This window comes from Suncus etruscus, chromosome 7 (genome assembly GCF_024139225.1).
Source record: "Suncus etruscus isolate mSunEtr1 chromosome 7, mSunEtr1.pri.cur, whole genome shotgun sequence".
Lineage (NCBI taxonomy): Eukaryota > Metazoa > Chordata > Mammalia > Eulipotyphla > Soricidae > Suncus > Suncus etruscus.
Window position 1 is genome coordinate 67,668,454 of NC_064854.1, and position 19,809 is coordinate 67,688,262.

At 38.8% G+C, this 19,809-nt stretch overlaps 1 protein-coding gene and 1 pseudogene across 1 annotated transcript in view; both read right to left on the reverse strand.

Annotated features, from left to right (window-relative positions):
* The window catches only part of KCNQ5 (potassium voltage-gated channel subfamily Q member 5), a 722,711-nt gene that overhangs the window by 545,566 nt on the left and 157,336 nt on the right, over positions 1-19,809 (reverse strand).
* The window catches only part of LOC126013600 (protein max-like), a 65,255-nt pseudogene continuing 46,040 nt past the window's right edge, over positions 595-19,809 (reverse strand).

The following is a 19,809-nucleotide window of genomic DNA, read 5'->3' on the forward strand; positions in this document are numbered from 1 at the left end:
GGAGTGGAACAGGCCAAACACGTTCCTAAATCACAAGCTTCTTCGAAGATCTGGTCTTTCAACAGGTGCAATAAACAGCATTTTAGGAAAAGAAAATATCCTTTAAAAAAGGGGGCATAATTCTTATTCCTCCAAACAGGTTGTCACCTGAAAGTAGAGGAGTCCATAGTTTCACAAAGTCTATCAGAGGTGAGGCAGGCCCGGAAGGAGGTTGGGCAGTAGGGAAGCAGGAGTCCTGGGGTCCATGCCAGGCAGAGTAGGTGGGTGATTAGGACACCATGTGCTCAGAGTCCGGCTGTCAATCTGTCCTCCACAGAAAAAGCTGCCAAGTTGGGGTGTTTTGGTCTTAAAAAAAATCCTGGTGGGAATAGGAAATCCCTGAAGGAAAATGTTTTAAAAAACAATAGTGGAAATTGTGAAAACAGGAGCTGCTGTCCAAGAGCTTCTATGTAAAAATAAAATTTAAAAACAAAAAAGAGAGAAAAAATTAAGTATGTTAAATTATTCTGAGGGTTCTAACAATGAACTGATAGGAAGATCAGAATATGGAGAAGACAGATTTTTTGTTGTTGTTGTTGGCCTGCCCCACAGCACTTAGCTGGCCTCCATCCAAAGCTTATTCTTGCGTTGGGGCTTTTCAGGCTCTGACTCGGAGCTGCTGCAGTTCGAGCCCCAATCGAAGACAGAGAAGGTGCTTCCCTTGGAGCTAGAGTAGAGGCTGTTGTCTCAGGAAGAGTAGTTGGTCCGTAGTTGGACAATCGACCTCGCCTTTTCCAGTGCACGGACTTGCTGCTCCAAGGAGAGCATTCTTCCACTTGACGTAATCAGTTTTGCTGATGAATATAGTTTTTCCTTTGCATATATTGGATATATTTTGACTTTGTCTAGGATTTGGGCCCAGGATGCCTCCTCTCCTTGGTCAGAATCTTACAAACTCTGAAAGCTGTCTTTGATGTGGCCCCTACATTTTTGCTCCAGTGCATTCTGATGAGTTCATTTGTCAATGTGGCTAGACCTCGATGTCATCATTTAATGCTCATTTTCTATGGCCTAGGCCACTGCAGCAGCCTTGGGGAAGAGAAAGGGGTGGGGGAAGTTGCCGAGAACATCAGGCTGAGTCCCTACACACACACAAACACACACACACATTCTCTCTCTCTCTCTCTCTCTCTCTCTCTCTCTCTCTCATTCACTCACTCTCTCACTCTCTTATTCATACACATCTTATTCTAACTTTGTATTCACTTCCTTAACTACTGATAAAATTATAACAAGCATGAAAATACCAAGGAAAGTGGCTTGCATTGTATGTAGTGAACCCAGGTTTGATACCCAACACAACTAAAGTCCTTCAAGACCCACCAGAAGTAATAACTGTGAAGAGAGCCAGGAATAAATCCTAAGTACAACCTGGAATACCAACACACACACACACACACACACACACACACACACACACACACACACACACATACCACCACCACCACCACCACCACCACCACCACCACCACCACCACCACCAAGAAAAGCAACAATTGGAATGTAAGTTGTCTAGGCTACAGAATTTGAGGCAACTAAAAATATTTAGACACAAACAAATAAAAACTAAAAACAAGGTCAAATTGGTCTTGAGAAGTTATAAAAGCAGCACATGATGAATCAGAATAGACAAACAAAATTACTTTAGAGATAGATAGCCCCAGGCTGATCATGAGAGATTAACTAAAGAATGAACAGGAAGAACATGTCAATCAGCAGGAGCTGGTGAAGTCTGAAAGTGGAGGAATGTCATGGTCACAGAGGTGAATAATGAAAGGTTTGTTAGAGCTCCCTGTAGAAAGAATGTGCCTGGGCATGCTAATGAAGCTGGTCTGTCTGAGGATGTGCATTCAAGTTGCTTTTCTGGCTTAAATCTTCATTTTCCAAACAACACTCTCATCATTTTGACTTTCTTAATGAATTGGATGTAATATTAGAATAAAAACTGTGGATCAGAGAGCTAAGACAGTCCAACAGGTAAAGTACTAGCTTTGCAGGCAGCCAACCAGGTTCGATCCCTAAAATCCCATATGATTAATATGGAATAATTTCTGAGTGCAGATCTGGGAGTAACATTTGAGCATTTGAGTCCAAAAATTAATAAATAGAAGAATACAACCAAAAATTACTAAATAGAATAAAATTTTTCTTTTTCAATACTAAGCTTGGGCTTCACCAGTGACTCATTGAAACAATCTGGAATAGGGTACTAGTTATTGTACTTATATGAGCTCTTCAAGTGGCACACTACTGAGTCTATGGCTAGAGGTTGGCAAACATTTTCTGTAATAAGTTAATTGTTAATACATTTAACTTTGTAGGCTATGTTGCTTCTGTTGCAACTACTCAATTCTGCCATTATTATATGAAGGCAGTTGTAATACTTAAATGAATGAGAGTAGCACTTTATTTGAATTCCATACATTATATGTATTAAAATTTATATTTTGATCTATTTTCCATAATATCAAGGCATATAAATGATTTCTAGATCATTTAAAAACTGGCCTGTTATGATGGCAGGCTGGAGTAGGGGTGGTAGGAGTGGTGGTGGTGGTGGTAGCATGGGATCCAGGGGTCTCAAACTCAATTTACCTGCAGGCCACAGGAGGCAAAGTCGGGGTGATCCTTGAGTGCAAAGTCAGTAGTAAGCCTTGAACATTGGGGGGTATGACCCAAACAACTAAAACAAAACGAAACAAAAAAGATTCCTCTAGGGCAGGGCCACATAATGTTCTACCGGAGGGCCGTTTAAGGCCCATGGGCTGCAAGTTTGAGATCCCTGGATAGACTCTAGAAACATTGATGGAGAGATATTGATACTGATGATGGTATTGGTTCTAAAAACATACATCTGAAATTTAACTGTGAATGACTTTGTAAATCATGATGATTTAAATAAAAAATTTAATAAAGAACAAGGAGGTATACACTGGATTTATCTTGTAAAGGAAGGATGATTGCCATTGCTCTATTAAAATGACCCAACTACACAGACCTCTTAACATGTCTCATTTCAAATGAACTGGAATTCTCATTTTTATGTCATCACTCTCAGAATTCTGTCAACTAATATTAGTGGTTAGATCTCTACACCATAGATTAGCCATATTATCTGAGTCTGGGCACTGGATATTTTATGCGTTTATTTATGGCTCAACTAGTTTAGGATTCTGCAGTAAATCAATTTTATTACTTCAAATAAATCAAGTTAAAATTTTTCTACTTAAGTAAGGCTGAGATCTAGGCTCTGGGCAATGATAAAACTGCTGAGATAAATATCTGCTTTGGGCAAGTGACTAGGAGAGCTGGACTTTCTCATATAAGACTGCTTTCTTCATTACCACATGCCATGAGCTCTACATATTAGATACCACATGCCATGAGCTCAACATATTAGATATATTTTAGAAATATTTTTATTATTATTTTAATTATGACAACAAAGATGCAAAGAAAGAGGACAGGGTAAAGTTACAGTGGAAGCCCAATCACCCATAAACAGAATTCTTGGTAGTCCCATCGATGATATCCCAGCCTTGAACTTTCAGCCAAAGAACATTAAGAAAAACAAAACTGAACCCATGTACAATACAATTACTTTGTCCCTCAAATCCCCAGTTGTAGTACATACGATTTCTTAGCAGCACACAATAAAATCTAAAGACATTAGACTTATGTAACTCCTTAAACATTGAGGGCAAAGTACATTTCTCTAGTTCCATGCACATGCTTACTAGTTTAAGTTAACCTCAAAAGTTTTAGTGGGTTGTTTTTCTTAAGGATTGGAGTCAAGGGAACATAGTAAAAAACGGTATTAAAGTGGCATTTGTTTGCATAGGCCCACCAAAACATAAGGGACATGGAAAGGCAAATTATGGTCTAAATACAAGGAGACCCTACCCCTGAAGTTTCCTGGCACAGGACTGACTCTAGGCTCCAGGCAAACTAGTTTGTCCAATTCAAGTCATCCTCTGTAGTGGCAATACACCTCCATTCCTCATGTAGTCTCTGTTGTTGGTATCATGCTTCTGTATTAAAGATCCTGGAGTCTGCATATCCTATATTGCAGTCAGGATGGTGCAGAGCATCCTCTCGTTTCACCTCACACTTAAGGGGCAATAGAGAGAACCACATCCTGTAGAGCAGGTCATTGTTGTTGTCAAGTCTTCTCAGTGTAAACGGAAGTCTCTTTTTAGGGGGTCGATGTCAGACCCTTGGTAGAGTCTTTCCTGGTAGAGGATTGCTTCCAGCTGTTGCTATAAAAGACCTTGGATGTTTAGTAGATAGCTTGCCTGGTTCCGGCATGAATGGAGGATGCCCATTCTTCTGAGGCCTGTGCCAGGTCATTATATCAATGTTCAGGGTGTAAGGTACATTGTACTGAAATTTATTAGATAAGAACTTATCTGTATGTATGGTGTTTTCCCATTTTAATGTGTCTATGCAAACAAGGATCAATGCCATGAAGCGTTATTGGTGCATCTGGAGGCAATAGGAACAAGACCAGCAATTTCCATGATATAGTTCAATCATAGGCATCAAACTGAGGGACAATTCCACCAACAATCCTTACTGAGCAGCTTACAAAGAAAAGACAAGATGAAAAGTGGATAGAAACATCATGGTAGAAGAATATATAGAGAGTTACATCAGTTAAAGAAAATACCCATAAAATATTCAAAAGATATATGTGTTCAATATGTGTTCAATTTGTGTCCTTCTAAATAGTTCTGGGATTTGTTAGATCTACTGTATGTCTTTGGTCAGAGAATAGAACTGTGTGTTACTGAAGTTAAGAAGGGTAAATCTGGGGTACTAATGGTTGGGAGGAGCATATGTTCGCGCGGGGGCTAGCGCACCTGAGTGGTTTGCAACATGTAGACTGGTATGAAATTGCCAGTGACAGCCTGAGTATAGCTGAGCAGCTATCTGCCCCCCAGATCAAACTCCACCCCCTAAGCCAACCTCTGGAGCCGGCCTGGGTGTGGGGAAAAACCCAGGGTGCCCCATCAGCTCCTTCCAGGAACCCACCTGGAGATCCGGAGGAAAGAGGGAGAGGGGGGTCGGGTGACCCAGGTCCGGGCCCCCCTACCCTAGGCCGGGCCAAGAGGCCGGTGGCACATGCGGAGGCCTGCTAGCTGCCCGCCCATGCTGGCTAAAAATCCTGCTCCAGGAAGGGAGAGAGACCCTCCCAAGCCCGAAGGACAGGGATTTAAGCCCCACCCTAGGCCAGTGTCCGGGCCCGGCCTGGGAGTGGGGAAAACCCAGGGTGCCCCATCAGCTCGTTTTAGAAATATTTAATGAATAAAAAACAACCACAAACCATAAGTTCTAGAGTATCATTAGAATGTAGCCACTTAAATAGACTGTGGCCATAGGCCACTTAAAATATGGTTTAGTCCATTTGTACTTGGGTCTCTGAGGAAAAACGGTGGTACATTGGTGATGCATGTGGTGTTGAAATTATGTGCATGGTAAACTATCACTAACAGTATTACAAATCACAGAACCTTGGTCGATAAAAAAAAAGCTTGGTCAAGAAATAAGTATGGCTAGTTCAAAGGGAAATGTACTGTAAATAAAAATAAATAAGAGTTTTAATATTTGGGGCCAGAGAGATAGCACAGGGGTAAGGCATTTGCCTTGCATGCAGAAGGGCAATGGTTCAAATCCTGGCATCCCATATGGTACCCCAAGCCTGCCGGGTTGATTTCTGAGTGTAGAGCCAGGGTAGCCCCTGAGCACTGCTGGGTGTGACCCTAAAACCAAAAACAAAAAAAAAAATAGAGTTGTGATATTTAATATCAAATGCAAAACATCTTACAAGTAAACTTATTAACTGTGATTATCATGACATATTATTTGGGTATTTTGATATAATTTTATAATATGTAATTAATATTAATTAAGTTAATATTTGGGATGTTATATTAAATAATACATTTTAAAATTAATCTCACCAGCTTCTTTTATCCATTTTAATGCATTAATGTTAACTTTTATATTACTTGTCAAATTTTCATGGTACTTCTATTGTACAATATTGCTTAAAGACAGAAGTTTAAAACTGCTCTAAGTTAAAGATTTTTTTCAGAACTTGCATTATGACTTTTTTTTTTTTTTTGGTTTTTGGGCCACACCCAGCGGTACTCAGGGGTTACTCCTGGCTGTCTGCTCAGAAATAGCTCCTGGCAGGCACCGGGGACCATATGGAACACCGGGATTCAAATCAACCACCTTTGGTCCTGGATCGGCTGCTTGCAAGGCAAACGCCACTGTGCTATCTCTCCGGGCCCGCATTATGACAGACTTTAAGTAACTGTTGGTAAAGGAAACTTACTCTGATATAGTGCCAGCTGTTATGCACACACAGAGTAGGGACAGAGACTTTATTAGACCATTTGGAGCAGACATCACCAGAGGAAGGAGTCAAAGGAAGCCTTAAGCACTTAGTTATGGTTAATTTAGGGGTATTTGGGTCTCTGAGGGAAGAAGGTGACAATATAAAGTGTTGACAATATAAAGTATTGTCAATTGCTTTTGGGATTTGCTGATGTTATTACTCTACATAGGGGGAAAATATCAGACCTAGAGAAGGAGGAGAGGCAGTGGGGAGGTGCTCTGTTGACATTTTAATCTTTCTTCCCATCTATTGATTTCCATGTAGCACCATAGAACATATTTCAGTTCTTTATGATGATACCAGCTTTTTTATTTTATATTAAACCCATCCAAGTCTTGTCATTCCCAGCAAAGTATCAGGCTCTCTAGATAGAAAAACATTCCTCTTCAATGATAAAGGGGGAAAAGTCTCCAATTCAAAACCAGCCAAGTCAACAAAGGAAAATTGAAAAGATGCCCAGACAACAGTACTGAAACATATTAACTCAGAAAAGGAAAATGACTTTTTCCCCTCAAGCTGTTTATTCAGAACTTTTTAATGTAACTAAGTGACACTGGCTAAGGTTAATGGAGCTAGAATTCTCAACTTTTCTTTTAACACAGTGACATCTTTGCTTTTTTTCTACAATTTCCTCACCTGGCAATAAGTACCTAGGAAATTTGAGTGAAATAATCCTCTCTTCTTTACTATATAAAGCCATGTGAGATCAGATTTGAAAAGAGCAGGTAAAGGCACATTCAATAGGTCAGGAAAGTTTAACCAAATATTGGCTTGAATTTGCTTTGCATCTTTTAATTGATTTTATATCAAGGTAAATTACATTTTTCCAGTCTTCTGGTAGGTTTAGTATTAGGCCTACATTATAAACTGTTTTCCATGGACTACAGACATAAGTAGGAGATTTCAAACTAAATATTCTTGTTGCACAGTTTCTGAAAATGGTGTTTGAGAGGCCAACACCTTCCTTTTTTTGAGTATAATTTCCTTAGCACATTTGTTTTTTTTTGTTTTGGGGGTCACACCCAGTAGTGCTCAGGGGTTACTCCTGGCTATGAGTTCAGAATTTGCTCCTTGCAGGCTCAGGGAACCATATGGAATGGATGGACTTGAACAAGCATCTTACTTCCATGCTATCTCTCCGACCCCTTTATCACATTTTTTTAAGGAACACCTTAAACATATTTTCCATCTCATCATTCATTTTCTCAATGAACAGAACTTTAGGAATTACCCATTTTTCCCTAACCTACATTGACTTTGCACACATCTTTGTGAAATCTATTCTGTTGACTCTATTGATACCGAATCCAGCACTATTTTCAGATTCCCAATTGAGGCCCTGCATCTATTCTACTAGGGAACCTTTATATTTAACTGCCTACAGTTTCAGACTATACCACAATTTATATTACTGCTGTTTATATGAAAGCATGAGATTAATTGCACTGTCTGAGGTCAAGGTGGCAAGAAGTAAACAAGATGCTTGAGCAGAACCACTCAAGTTAACAAATCTACTCCTTGTAGCATATAGTTGCACTTCAAGCTTTTGTGGGAGTGTGGTGTGTGTATGTGCACATATGTGTGTGTCTGGACATGGCTGTGAGCATGAGTCTGAATAACCAACTGCAGAAAACCTAAACATCTGTGCCCAGCTTTTCTCTATGGAAAACAGATGGAGAATAGTACCTATCCCGGAATATCTGTGTAATAGGTAACAAATATAAAATTACATGTCAACAAGCAAATGTTTTGTGACAAAAATAAACAAATGACATGAATTAAAGTTAAAATGATTTTAACTCCATTGTGTTGCATATGAATTACATGTTAAGTCAATAAGTAGCTCTAAATTTCTGCAGATTATATTTTAGAACTTCAAAGTTTCAAATAAAATATGAAAAAACTTTTCTGTGTTTGCTTAAGTCACTTAACAGGCACTGTGCAAATAATCCCCAATATTTTCAGTCCTAAACAAAAGTTTCTGTCAGCTCCTATATCAGTACAAAAGTTAAGTTTAAAGCACAATTGAGCATATTTATGCACTCTTTCAAGCATGAAGGCAGTATTTGAATTATAAAGTTGGTTTGCATGTTACTGCCAGGCAAGAGCAAAAATAATTCTGTTTCTGTAACAAAAAGAAAAACTTTAATAATGTGAAGGTAAAAGCAAGAGGTGTCCTTGAGAATTAAGAAAAAAATAAATCTATTGTAAAGGTTGTAAGATACAACAAAGATGATGAGCTCATAAAAAACTTTTCAGTGATATGCACTTATTTGTAAATTATTATGTTTTTTTGAGAATTATAACCCTAAATGGAAATTGAACTTAATAAAGAAGTAGGTTGTATTACTTCCTTTTAACATTTTAATAAAGCACAGGCATATACTTTGGTACTTAAGATTACAGAAATTTCATCACTGACAACCTGGAGGCAAGAAGTCTGAGGGCAAGGTGTTAGTGGGACACCATTAATCATAAAGGTGATATAAGAGAGACAGATTTTGCCTTTGCTCTTTCCTCCTTGTGATATTGGTTTCTCTGGCTTGTGATTTCATCACTCAAATCTGATTGACTTCATATTCTTCTCCATTAGGTATAGGACCCACTCTAATAAAATAAACATCATCTTCAAAATTAAGCACAACTATGGGGCCTGAGAGGTGGTGCTAGAGGTAAGCAAGCCACGGAAGGACCGCGGTTCGATCTCCCTGCGTCCCATATGGTCCCCCAAGCCAGGGGTGATTTCTGAGCACTTAGCCAGGAGTAACCACTGAGCATCAAATGGGTGTGGCCCCCCCCAAAAAAAAACAAAAACAAAAACAAAAAATTAAGCACAACTGTAAAGACCCTACTTTCAAACAAGGGAACATTGAAAGCACTGACTACACGGGCAAGATTTTGAAAGATTATTCCATTCACTACCATTGTGGTAAGAGTTGTGCTTATATAAAAGCTGCAAATCTACAAAAAGAGAAAGAAGGAAACAAGAAAGAAGAAAGAGAGAAAGTAAAAAAAGAAGAAGAAAAAGAAAGAAAAGAAAAAATAGAGAAAGAGGAAAAGAAAAAAGAAAAAGAAAACAAAAGAAGAAAAAAAGAAAGAAAAAGAGAAATAAAAGAAAAAGAGAAAGAAAAGAAAGAAAAAAGAAAGGAAGAAAGAAAGAGAAAGAAGAAAGAAAGAAAGAAAGAAAGAAGAAAGAAAGAAAGAAAGAAAGAAAGAAAGAAAGAAAGAAAGAAAGAAAGAAAGAAGGAAGGAAAGAAGAAAGAAGAAAAGAGAAAGAGAAAAAGACAAAACAGAAAGAAAGAGAGAGAAAGAGAGAAAGAGAAAAGAAAGAATACCAGGGAAATATAATGGCCTCAGTGCTGTCTCTGCCGGAGCCTCATTGTTAATGCCTACTCCTCAGCATTTTTTTTTACCCATAGTCATCATAATACATAACCGCCCAAACAATGTCCTGTGTCTGTCACATTTTAGCACTGAGTTCTTGAAAAAGTTACTTGACTTGTTAATACCTTACTCAGAAATGGTAATAAGTATACTTATTTCATGTAACAATGATAGTTACTGAATCCATTTTCATATGTCAATAGATTGTCAATTTTCAGCTTTTTGTTTTGTTTTGTTTTGTTTATATACACACCTGGCGATACTCAGGGGTTACTCCTGGCTCTTCATTCAGTATTCAGATACTTAAGGTACCATAAGGTAGAGATAGAACCCAGTTGGTCACATGCAGAGCATGTTCATTACCTGCTGAACTGTCTCTCTAGTCCTAACAATTTGCAATGTTTATAATTATTTTATAATTAATAATTGCAATTATTAATTTTAAATTTTATAATGATTAATTTTGTAATGTAACTGATCTTTACAGTTAGATTATGCATCTAAAACTCAAATGTAATGACTTTATTTCCTTTAAAAATCTAAGGAGTCAGTTTATCACTAAACAAAGTAAGTTATTATTAGGCACAATACACATATTATCTTGTTCTGTATCTCCTCTAACTCTCTTACCTATAGCCTAATAGTCACCCTGTATCCCAGGTAAATTGAGACATGATGCTTTCAGGCCTGAACTTATTAATTCCAGGTCTGAGTGCCTCTGCTCTTTGCTCACCTGGGATATACTGACTTATATTTTTGATATTCAGGTGTCAACTTCCTAAGGTGACCTTGAAACTCAGAAGAATGGCCTCCTTTGGCTTCTCTAAGTTTATCAATACTTCATATTTAATGTGATTATTTAGTGACATATCTTCCTTAGTACCTTAATGCCCTGAAGCAAAATGTATTTTAATAATTAATAGTCTAATTACTTGGGAGCAATAGAACTTATTGGTTTCTAATATTTGGCTTGGAGCTGGACAGACATTTGTTATTCCTTTTCATCCTCTATGAAATCTTGGAGAACTTAAACATTAACTATGGGTATTAAATTACAAAACAGTGTTGTGATGCATTAGGCCAAGAATAGATTAAAGGATATTTAATAAATATCTAAAATTCTGCTAGCTAAGTGAAAGAAAAAAGACACACAAAGCATGCAGATTATTGCTGACAAAAATTAAGTCTCCTACTCTAAACAGTCTTAGTTTAATTTCTTTTAAATCCTCACTAATTCCCTTGCCTACAGTTCTTAGTCTTCATACAAACCTACTGATCTCCTAGGACTCTCTGACTTTGTCATTCAATATAAATGATTCTACCTCCTATTAGAAAATAAATAAATAAATAAATAAATAAGAAGAGACAATGTCTTCAAACAGCAACACCATCATCCCTCTGTTGCCCATCACCTTTTTTTTTATTATTTAAACACCTTGATTACATACATGATTGTGTTTGGGTTTCAGTCATAAAAGGAACACCACCCATCACCAGTGCAACATTCCCATCACCCATGTCCCAAATTTCCCTCCTCCCCACAAGACCCCTGCCTGTACTCTAAACAGGCTCTGCATTTTCCTCATACATTCTCAATATTAGGACAGTTCAAAATGTAGTTATTTATCTAACTAAACTCATCACTCTTTGTGGTGAGCTTCCTGACGTGAGCTGGAACTTCCAGCTCTTTTCTCTTTTGTGTCTGAAATTTATTATTGCAAGAATGTCTTTCATTTTTCTTAAAACCCATAGATGAGTGAGACCATTCTGCGTTTCTCTCTCTCTCTCTCTCTCTGACTTATTTCACTCAGCATAATAGATTCTTTGTACATCCATGTATAGGAAAATTTCATGGCTTCATCTCTCTTCATCTCTCTTGGCTCTCATGGCTTCATCTCTCTTCATCTCTCTTCATCACAGCTGCATAATATTCCATTGTGTATATGTACCACAGTTTCTTTAGCCATTCGTCTGTTGAAGGGCATCTTGGTTGTTTCCAGAGTCTTGCTATGGTAAATAGTGCTGCAATGAATATAGGTGTAAGGAAGGGGTTTTTGTATTGTATTTTTGTGTTCTTAGGGTATATTCCTAGGAGTGGTAGAGCTGGATCTTATGGGAGCTCGATTTCCAGTTTTTGGAGGAATCTCCATATTGCTTTCCATAAAGGTTGAACTAGACGGCATTCCCACCAGCAGTGGATAAGGGTTCCTTTCTCTCCACATCCCTGCCAGCACTGTTTATTCTCATTCTTTGTGATGTGTGCCATTCTCTGTGGTGTGAGGTGGTATCTCATTGTTGTTTTGATTTGCATCTCCCTGATGATTAGTGATGTGGAGCATTTCTTCATGTGTCTTTTGGCCATTTGTATTTCTTCTTTGTCAAAGTGTCTGTTCATTTATTCTCCCCATTTTTTGATGGGATTAGATGTTTTTTTCTTGTAAATTTCTGTCAGTGCCTTGTATATTTTGGAGATTAGCCCCTTATCTGATGGGTATTGGGTGAGCAGTTTCTCCCACTCAGTGGGTGGCTCTTGTATCCTGGGCACTATTTCCTTTGAGGAGCAGAAGCTTCTCAGCTTAATATATTCCCATCTGAATCTCTGCTTTCACTTGCTTGGAGAGTGCAGTTTCCTCCTTGAAGATGCCTGTAGTCTCAATGTCCTGGAGAGTTTTACCTATGTGTTGTTCTATATATCTTATGGTTTGGGGTCTGATATCGAGGTCTTTAATCCATTTGGATTTTACCTTCGTACATGATGTTAGCTGGGGGTCTAAGTTTAATTTTTTGCAAGTGGCTAGCCAGTTGTGCCAACACCACTTGTTGAAGAGGCTTTCCTTGCTCCATTTAGGATTTCCTGCTCCTTTATCAAAAATTAGGTGATTGTATGTCTGGGGAACATTTTCTGAGTATTCAAGCCTATTCCACTGATCTGAGGGTCTGTATTTATTCCAATACCATGCTGTTTTGATAACTATTGCTTTGTAGTAAAGTTTAAAGTTGGGGATAGTAATTCCTCCCATATTCCTTTTCCCAATTATTGCTTTAGCTATTCTAGGGTGTTTATTGTTCCAAACAAATTTCAAAAGTGCCTGATCCACTTCTTTGAAGAATGTCATGGGTATCTTTAGAGGGATGGCATTAAATCTGTATAATGCCTTGGGGAGTATTGCCATTTTGATGATGTTAATCCTGCCAATCCATGAGCAGGGTATGTGATTCCATTTCCGCGTGTCCTTTCTTATTTCTTGGAGCAGAGTTTTATAGTTTTCTTTGTATAGTTCCTTCACATTTTTAGTCAAGTTGATTCCAAGATATTTGAGTTTGTGTGGCACTATTGTGAATGGGGTTGTTTTCTTAATGTCCATTTCTTCCTTGTTACTATTGGTGTATAGAAAGGCCATTGATTTTTGTGTGTTAATTTTGTAGCCTGCCACCTTGCTATATGAGTCTATTGTTTCTAGAAGCTTTTTGGTAGAGTCTTTAGGGTTTACTAAGTAGAGCATCATGTCATCTGCAAACAGTGAGAGCTTGACTTCTTCCTTTCCTATCTGGATTCCCTTGATATCTTTTTCTTGCCTAATCGCTGTAGCAAGTACTTCCAGTGCCATGTTGAAAAGGAGTGGTGAGAGAGGACAGCCTTGGATGGCTTTTAGTTTTTCTCCATTGAGGATAATATTTGCCACTGGCTTGTGGTAGATGGCCTTAACTATATTGAGAAAGGTTCCTTCCATTCCATCTTGCTGAGAGTTTTGATCAAGAATGGGTGTTGGACCTTATCAAATGCTTTCTGTGCATCTATTGATATGATCATGTGGTTTTTATTTTTCTTCTTGTTGATGTTGTGTATTATGTTGATAGACTTACGGATGTTAAACCATCCTTGCATTCCTGGGATAAAACCTACTTGATCATAGTGGATGATATTCTTAATGAGGTATTGAATCCTATTTGCCAGGATTTTGTAGAGGATCTTTGTATCTGCATTCATCAGCGATATTGGTCTGTAATTTTCTTTTTTCGTAGCATCTCTGTCTGGTTTAGGTATCAGGGTGATGTTGGCTTCATAAAAGCTATTTGGGAGTGTTTCCATTTGTTCAATGTCATGAAAGAGTCTTGCCAGGATTGGTAGTAGTTCCTCTTGGAAAGTTTGAAAGAATTCATTAGTGAATCCATCTGGGCCTGGGCTTTTGTTTTTGGGCAGACATTTGATTCCCATTTTTATTTCATCAGTGGTGATGGGGGTGCTTAGATATGCTACATCCTCTTCTTTCAACCGTGGAAGATTATAAGAGTCCAAGAATTTATCCATTTCTTCCAGGTTCTCATTTTTAGTGGCATAGAGTTTTTCAAAGTAGTTTCTGATTACCCTTTGAATCTCTGTCATATCAGTAGTGATCTCTCCTTTTTCATTAGTAATATGAGTTATCATGTTTCTCTCTCTCTCTTTCTTTGTTAGGTTTGCCAGTGGTCTATCAATCTTGTTTATTTTTTCAAAGAACCAACTTCTGCTTTCGTTGATCTTTCGGACTAGTTTTTGGGTTTCCACTTCGTTGATTTCTGCTCTCAGCTTTGTTATTTCCTTCTGTCTTCCTATTTTTGGGTCCTTTTGTTGAGTACTTTCTAGTTCTATTAGCTGTGTATTTAAGCTACTCAGGTAAGCTCCTTCTTCCTTCCTGATGTGTGCTTGGAAAGCTATAAATTTTCCTCTCAGTACTGCTTTTGCTGTGTCCCATAAGTTCTGATAGTTTGTGTCTTTATTGTCATTTGTTTCCAGGAACCTTTTGATTTCCTCCTTGATTTCATCTCGGACCCACTGTTTATTGAGTATGAGGTTGTTTAACTTCCAGGTGTTAAAGTTTTTCTTCTGAGTCCCTTTGGAATTCACAAATAATTTCAGAGCCTTGTGGTCAGCGAAGGTAGTCTGCAAAATTTCTATCCTCTTGATCTTATGGAGGTATGTTTTATGTGCCAGCATGTAGTCTATCCTGGAGAATGTCCCATGTACATTGGAGAAGAATGTGTATCCAGGTTTCTGGGGATGGAGTGTCCTATATATATCCACTAGGCCTCTTTCTTCCATTTCTCTCCTCAGGTCTAGTATATTCTTGTTGTGTTTCAGTCTGGTTGACCTATCCAGTGTTGACAAAGCCGTGTTGAGGTCCCCCACAATTATTGTGTTGTTATTGATATTTTTTTTCAGATTTGTCAACAGTTGTTTTAAATATTTTGCTGGCCCCTCATTTGGTGCATATATGTTTAGGAGAGTTATTTCTTCCTGCTCTACATACCCCTTGATTAATATAAAATGTCCATCTTTGTCCCTTACAACCTTCCTGAGTATAAAGTTTGCATTATCTGATATTAGTATGGCCACTCCAGCTTTTTTATGGGTGTTGTTTGCTTGGATAATTTTTCTCCAGCCTTTTATTTTGAGTCTATGTTTGTTCTGACTATTCAGGTGCGTTTCTTGTAGGCAGCAGAAGGTTGGATTGAGTTTTTTGATCCATTTAGCCACTCTGTGTCTCTTGACTGGTGCATTTAGTCCATTGACGTTGAGAGAAAGAATTGTCCTGGGATTTAATGCCATCTTTATATCGAAATTTGGTGTGTTTTTTGGTTAATCTTGTCTTAAATTAGGTCTTTCAGTTTTTCTCTTAAGACTGGTTTGGAGTCTGTAAAGTTTCTGAGCTGCTTTTTGTCTGTGAAACCATGTATTCTTCCGTCAAATTGGAAAGTGAGTTTTGCTGGGTATAGTATTCTGGGTGAAGCATTCATTTCATTCAGTCTTGTCACAATATCCCACCACTGCTTTCTGGCATTGAGTGTTTCTTGTGACAGGTCTGCTGTAAATCTCAAGGATGCTTGCTTGAACGTAATTTCCCCTTTTGATCTTGCTGTTTTCATAATTCTGTCTCTATCTGTGGGATTTGTCATTGTGACTAGGATGTGTCTTGGGGTGGTTTTTCTTGGGTCTCTTTTTGTTGGTACTCTTCGAGCATGCAGGATTTGTTTACATATATTCTTTAGCTCTGGAAGTTTCTCTTTAATGATGTTCTTGACCATTGATTCTTCCTGGAAATTTTCTTCCTGGGTCTCTGGGACTCCAATGATTCTTAATTTGTTTCTGTTGAGCTTATCATAGACTTCTATTTTCATCTGTTCCCATTCTTTGACTAATTTTTCCATTGTCTGTTCATTTGCTTTAAGTTTTTTTTTCCAATCTCTCCTGCTGTATGGTATTGTTATGTATCTCATCTTCCACAGCACCAAGTCTATTCTCAGCCTCTGATACCCTGTCCCAGAGCTTATCCATTTTGTCATTCACTTCGCTTACTGATTTTTTTCAGGCCTGTTAGTTGACATGTTATTTCAGTTTGGAGTTTTGTGATTTCTGTCTTCATATTTTCTTGATTCTTATTAGTGTTCTGTTCCACTCTATCCATGGTTTCTTTGAGGTCTTTGAGCATCTTCCATATTGCTAGTCTAAAGTCCTTATCTGAGAGGTTGATTAGTTGGTTGGTCATTAACTGTTCATCAGAATTGTCATCTTCATTCTCTATGTCTGATGCTGGCCTGTGTTGTTTCCCCATTGTCACACTTGTATTGTGGGTTTTTCTACGTGTTGTGATGGTATTCATTGGTTATATGATGCAGGCAGCACACTTCTCTGGCTCCGCCCTTTCTGGATGGGCCGACTTGCCTCCAAGGTAGGGGAGTCCTCCGTGGATGAAGCCTCACACAGGATCAAATCTTAGGCCTGAGCAAGCAGCAGAGAAGATAGTCTGGAGAGAAATTCTTGCTTCTGTGATCCAACACAGTTCTAAGTGTGGTTTTTTTTCTTCTTGTGATGGTGTTCTTTTTTTAGAAAGAGCGCACGGCTGCGTAGCGAAGTGGAGCTAAGTGCCTTCTGGAGCCTCTTTTTAGCCCTCTCTCAAGAGGTTCATGCAACAGGATAGTAGAGAGACACACACAGGCAGCACCACAGTTTTTCACAGTTGGGCCCTACTGGACAGGCGTAGTTTTCACTCGCTTGCTGGGCAGCTTCAGAATGCTGTATTTTTGGGGTTCGCTTCCCAGGACTCTGAGGAGAGCTTCAAGAATTCAGAAAAGACAGGACAGGGCTCCCTTCAGGTCCTCAGTTTCTTCAGAAGAAACACAGCCGGGTGGAGACTCTGCAGGTAGAGCAATCAGCACTCTGCCTGGAAACCCCCACACCCAGCCATTTCTTACTCACTCACTTGCTGGGTAGCTTCAGTTTTTTGGGGGTTCACTTCCCAGGGCTCTGAGGTGAGCTTCCAGAGTTCAGGAAAGACAGAGAAGAGTAGGACAGGGCTCCCTTCAGGTCCTCAGTTTCCTCAGAAGAAGCACAGCCGGGTGGTGACTCTGCAGGTAGAGCAATCAGCACTCTGCCTGGAAACCCCCACACCCAGCCATTTCTTACTCACTCACTGGCTCGCTGGCTAGCTTCCAAATGTAGTTTTTTTGGAGTTCGCTTCCCAGGGCTCTGAGGAGAGCTTCCGGAGTTCAGGAAAGACAGAGAAGAGTAGGACAGGGCTCCCTTCAGTTCCTCAGTTTCCTCAGAAGAAGCACAGCCGGGTGGAGACTCTGCAGGTAGAGCAATCAGCACTCTGCCTGGAAACCCCCACATGCAGCCATTTCTTACTCACTCACTGGCTCGCTGGCTAGCTTCTGAAAGTAGTTTTTTTGGAGTTCGCTTCCCAGGGCTCTGGCATCACCTTTTCTTGGACAAACAAGTATTCCTATCTTTATCATTCACTCCTTTCCTCTTTCCTTCTTTTCTTCCCTCCTTCCTTTCTTCCTTCTTTCTTATCTTTCCCTTTCTATCCTCCCCTCCTTCCTTCATACCTTCCTCCCTCTTCCTCCCTTCCTTACTCCCCTCTTTCCTTCTCCTCTGTCCTTTCTTTTCTTCCTTCTTTCCTTCTTTCTTCCTTCCCTCCTCTCACTCCTTTCCTCCTTCCCTAGTTTCCTCTGTTCTTTCTTTCCTCCTTCTCTTCCTTCTTTCTTTCCTTCCCTCATTCCTTCCCCTTCCTGCCTGTCTTCTTTTGCTCTTTCCTTCCTCTATCTTCTTCTTAAATCATTTTTTGATCTTTCCTTCCTCTTCTCTCCCTTCTTTCCTTCTTTCTGTCCTACTTTCCTTCATTCCTTTCTCCCTCCCTTCTTTTCTCTTTTTTCCCTACTTCCCTCCATCTTTCCTGCCTTCCTCTCTTTTCCTTGTCTCATTCCTTCCATCTATCCCTCCTTTTTCATTCATTCTTCCCTCCTTCCTCCTTCATCTTTCCTTCCTCCTCCTCTCTCCTGACTTTCTCTCTTCCTCCTTCCTTCCTTTCTTCATTTGTTTGTTCATTCATTCATTTGTTTATTCGTTCTTTCCTTCCTTTCTTCCTTCTTTCCTTCTTTTAAAGTACAGGAGCATTTTCCCTTCTTTTGTGTGCTCTTCTGTTCAGTCTTTCTGCTTCTCTAAATTCTGCCTCATCAACATCAGCCTCTCATCAATATCTGCTTTACAGATGTGACCTATAAGGAAACATCTCATTGAAAATAGAAATCCGAGATACTAGGCATCTCATCCCAAATAAAACAAACAGAAATAATAGTCTTCCTTAGTTTTGCCTTTAGTTGCTTCTTTGCCATTTTTTTCCAGTTTACCCAAATTATCTCCAGTATAGAAAGTGGTGCCCACTTTTTTAATCAACCGAATATCAATAAACACACTTCACTACCATTAGAAATCAATTGACAAAAATAACTTACAGAAAACATCTAAATACTCCACACTATATGATTTAATGCTTTCTTTAGGTATTGTTTTTAGTGCCTCTTTTATCACAGTTTTATCACTTTTATCACTTTTATCTTTTATCACTGTGATCCTTCTCTAAATTTCTCTTTTCTGGTAGGTTTTGCTTTATTTTTTAATTAAAATGAATTTAAATAATTAAAAAAGTGTTTGTGGAGTGTTTCACCTTCTTTTTCTCCTTCATTTCCCAAATCGATGATGAGAGCCTCTAGAAGGATTCTGCCCATTTTCGGGGTATTAGACTCTTACCCCAGTTTATTTATTTTCTCTTTTTCAGGCAAAACCACGCAACTTGAACTAGCTAGCCCTGCCTCCACTTAGAGGGGGAAATAAGGGAGGCATCAAGACCAAACTGATGCAAGACTACTAAGTAGTAGGTTAGATACAGAGGGGACCACATATTCTAGCCGCCCTGGGGGGGAGGGAAGAGGAAATGGGAGGTAGGACAAAAACGGAGGTGTAGGGAGGACAATTTGGTGATGGGAATCCCCCCTGATTTTATGTAAATATATACCTAAAATATTATTGTCAACAATATGTAAGCCACTATGATCAAAATAAAAATTATATTTAAAAAAAGTGTTTGTGACCCCATTCCCCGAACCCCTCAAATATTTACAGTTCATTTTTAAAAATAATTAATTTAGGTTTTTATTTCATTAAATTAGGGGGCAGAATTTTTTCCATTACTTTCTTGAAATTTGTAATCTGCATATTTTAACTATTATTCTTTCCAATGTTCTAACTATCCTAAAGGCAAAACTTCAGAAATAGCATCACTTATACAATATATTTCTTTTATTTTTTGGATCACATCTAGCAGCGCTCAGGGGTTACTCCTGGCTCTACAATCAGAAATCTTTCCTGGCAGGCTCTGGAGACCATATGGGATGCCGGGATTTGAACCATCATCCTTCTGCATGCAAGGCAAACACCTTACCTCCATGCTATCTCTCTGGCCCTTACAATTTGTTTCTTGCCATAACCTATGACATTCAAATTAGAATATATTCCTTCAATTTAGATCTAACTACTCTAGTGACTTTTAAATTTATAATTCAAATAGATTCTATAGGTTTGTTTGGTGCCAAGGACTAAGTCCATGGCTTCATATATATAAAGCATATGTCACTGGGTCACCTTTCCACTTCTTTAGCCTTTC